Below are 3,738 nucleotides of genomic sequence, written 5' to 3'. Positions count from 1 at the left end.
AATAGAATCGTGAACATTTTTGATAGGATTGGCATTTTTACATCTTTTATGTCAGAAAAAATGTGTTATTTTTCCACTGAAAATGTGTAATTTTATCACTTTTATGCAGTAATGCCACTTTTTCAGTCTAAATTGAGGTAAAACTACATCTTTGAAGAGGTAATATTCAACCTTACAAAATTACACCTTCTAAATTTACACAATTTTTTGCTGTGTATTTTTCAAACATTTTTTTGAGGAAATACCTATCACAAAATTTTACAGTTGGTTTAATTCTTAATATTGAAAACAGGATTATTAGTTTCAGAAAGGACTGCGGAGTCGGAGAAGTTTTTTTTGCGACTCCGACTACTGCAGCTTTACACACTTCGAAAAAATCGTGTAATTTTATGTTTATTTGATGCACATATCTGGAGCGTTAAACAAGACGCAAAATTACATCTGTTTTGAAAATTACACGACCCAATTTGTCAGCCGCTATGGTCGTGTAAAATTACATGAATCGCTTTTCTGTTGGAAATGCTTCTTATTGGACATTGTTCATTCTTATTGGATGTACACAAAACGACATGTGCAAGAGAAAGTAAATATTTTATTCGTTTAATTTTACAAAAACTGCATAGATTTTCAACAAACACTACATTTTTCGACACTTTGCACAAATATAAATTCTTTTACCTTCACAATCTCTACTTTTCACTGATTTTCCCTACAAATCCTTCAGCAGCGGCTAGCCGGTTGTGATGATCACTTTTGTCACTTCCCCCAGCACGGTTTTAAAACTTCTTCAGGAACTTTCACAATCCTGGCATTTGTACGGCTAGAAACGGCCTTAACCATGGTGCTGATGCTGATTGCCGATTCTTCTCCGCTGCCGTTGCGATGCGTGTCCGGGAGAAGCGACAGCTGCGAATGATTTTGGGGAATCTGTAGCAAAAATAGAATTGATTACTTTAGATTTCATTAGAAACTAATAACACCCAGTATACTGACCTTAGTAAACGTCTTCAAACAGCCCCACCTGCCTTTTCCGGCCAAGAATCTTTCTCAGAACGCTCCGAAAAGGTTCCGAGTCTCACGATCTCCGTTTTCTTATGTTTACAAACATGGCCGACCTTGCCAAACGAGGCCAGTCTTGACAGCACAAATTATAGCTTGAGTGACGCAAACTTACATCTTAAATGACGCTCCAGCTATGTGCATCTTATAAGACGTAAAATTAAGACTGGAGTGATGGACCAAAGATGTAATATCACATTTTCAATGAAATTGGTGTCATGTGTAGCATTACGTCAAAGCAGACACATTTTTACATTGAAAAGTCAATTACAGTTTATAAATTTAAGTGAGATTCATGTTTACGTTGGATGTAAAATTCATAATTTTTTAGTGTGTAGCGACTTCAACCCCGACTTCGAATTCATTAAGAAAAAAATTAAGAGCTGTTATTCAAAAAAAGATCTTTTGGTTTTGTCAAAAGTCAGCAGAGTGATATTTTATTGGACAAATTTGTGCCAAATAAGCCACTAAATCAATTCTATAGGTTGCTAATAGTTTCATTTGCTTCCTCCCAAAACTACACCGCAAAACATACCGTTGAACCGTTATTCGGAGACTCTTCTCCCCAACTAAAGAAGAAAAAAAACCCTTTTACTTAATACTGCTCTGCGGCAACCATTACGCAAGATGAATTGGTGCTTTCCAGGCGACGACGACGGCGACCTCCAATGATGCCGCCGACGCCGCGCTCTTTTTTTGGACACATTTCCACATCCAGTGTGAGGTATCTGCCGTCGATCTTGTTATTCGCCGTAATTGATCAAAAGGCTGGACATCATCACAGCCATCACGACGGAGGATCGATTACGAGTCCCGCCCTATAACCTCTCTCTCTCTCTCTCGCTGTGAGAACATCTGATCTGACGTGGCCGAAGGGTCCGAACATTGATGCTTAATTACTGTTCTCTCGAAAGAAATCTGGATGATGTTCCCGATGCGATCTGGGAAGCATTAATAAGTTGTACCACGAGGGAGTTTTTACGAGGCATCACGTGCCGGCGTCCCTCAATCTCTAGAATCCCTTCAAGGGTCGGCGGCATTCCGCGCACAGCCAAGCGGATTCCTTTTGATGGATTGTGTATTTATAGAACTTCCAGCGAACCGCTTTGGCCACGTCGCGAAAAGCTGCAGTGTCATCGTTCAAACATGAATTAGATGTAAATTCACGTGATTAATCGGTCCAGTGAAGAGAAGTCAGCCGGGGAGTCCGGCTGGAGAAAGAGAGCGCCGAGTGAGGATGACGCAGGCCATTACGTGATACACAATGATCTTTCATCGAAGAAACGGCGGCGGCTCAAGTTGGGGGCGGGACTCGGGTCTGGCCAGGTTGAAATCGATCGCTAATGGGAAAATAATCTGTGTGTTTAGCCGCGCTGAGGTAATGCCGAGATCGCGGTCCTAATTGAAAACAATCAATTTACGTTTGTTTGAACACATGTGGACGAAGGGAGCTTCTGGAGTTGGAATGTGGCATAGAATTTTTTGTGAACATGTAAAAACTGATTTTACATGACATCTATCAGATGTAAATTTGATGGAATTTAATTTGAAATTCATTCAACATTTTAACAGCGTTTTGTTTGTTGATTTACTTAGCCTACCATGTGAAAGCCTCCTACTGTACGACATCCCGTCCCGTTTTATGATGGTTGTGTTCCGGAACCGTTTGAGCTATGTCTTCTCCATCACAAGTCAAGTTTCCGAAAACACCGTCAAAAGCATAACGGCTAAACAGCACACAACTCGACTCGAGAGCATAATAAATCACCCCTCCCGCTAAAAAAACTGCGCCGAAGGGGGAAGTCACCGCCGAAAGTCAATAATTACTATGCAAAATACCCAAATTAACGCCAAATTTATTGCCCGGTCAAATGACCACCGTGTGACACTCGCTACCACCCAACTGAGCAAGCAGGGAGCCACGAAAATCCGACGAAGATTGAAAGAGAATTGATATCCGGATTTTCTGCGTCGCGCAATAAAATGACACTGTAGACGTTGTGGAACTTTTTCTACGATTTTATAGCGGGTATTTTGCGCTAAAACATCGTCTTTTGTTTTTTTCTTTCAAAATCTGAAAAAAATCACACTGTCTTGAATCATAAAAACAATCCCAAAATAATAGCCATGTTATTAAGTACCTTCTGCTAAATAAAATGTTTGATCAAGACTTTTTCTCATGTGATTTAGGGCAGATGTCCCACTTTTTTGTAACTTTGACCATTACAAAATTTATTTCAAGTTATTGTCTTCATAAATTTCCCAAAATTGCAGGGGGGGGGGGGGGGAATTATGATTGACTAAAATTGACTCGATTATCCAAAGCCTCGATTAACTGAAGGTCTTAAAATTCTTAAAATTCTTAAAATTCTTAAAATACTTAAAATTCTTAAAATTCTTAAAACTCTTAAAATTCTTAAAATTCTTAAAATTCTTAAAATTCTTAAAAAAAATAAAATTCTTAAAATTTTTAAAATTTTTAAAATTCTTAAAATTCTTAAAATTCTTAAAATTCTTAAAATTCTTAAAATTCTTAAAATTCTTAAAATTCTTAAAATTCTTAAAATTCTTAAAATTCTTAAAATTCTTAAAAAATTTGAAATTTTTAAAATACTTAAAATATTTAAAATGCTTAAAATACTTTAAATACTTAAAATACTTAAAATACTTAAAATACTT

At 37.4% G+C, this 3,738-nt stretch overlaps 1 long non-coding RNA gene across 1 annotated transcript; it reads right to left on the bottom strand.

Moving 5' to 3' along the window:
• Positions 1-572: 572 nt before the first annotated feature.
• LOC119765482 lies at positions 573-1,127 on the bottom strand. The gene is made up of 2 exons (XR_005276765.1): positions 994-1,127; positions 573-927 (listed from the first exon to the last, which is right to left on the bottom strand). It is a non-coding gene; the product is annotated as an uncharacterized LOC119765482 (long non-coding RNA).
• Between the last annotated feature and the right edge of the window lie 2,611 nt (positions 1,128-3,738).

The sequence above is a fragment of the Culex quinquefasciatus genome, chromosome 1 (genome assembly GCF_015732765.1).
Source record: "Culex quinquefasciatus strain JHB chromosome 1, VPISU_Cqui_1.0_pri_paternal, whole genome shotgun sequence".
In the NCBI taxonomy this organism is placed as follows: Eukaryota; Metazoa; Arthropoda; class Insecta; order Diptera; family Culicidae; genus Culex; species Culex quinquefasciatus.
Note: the sequence above shows the minus strand (reverse complement) of the source record. Positions and strands in the feature narration are given on the sequence as shown.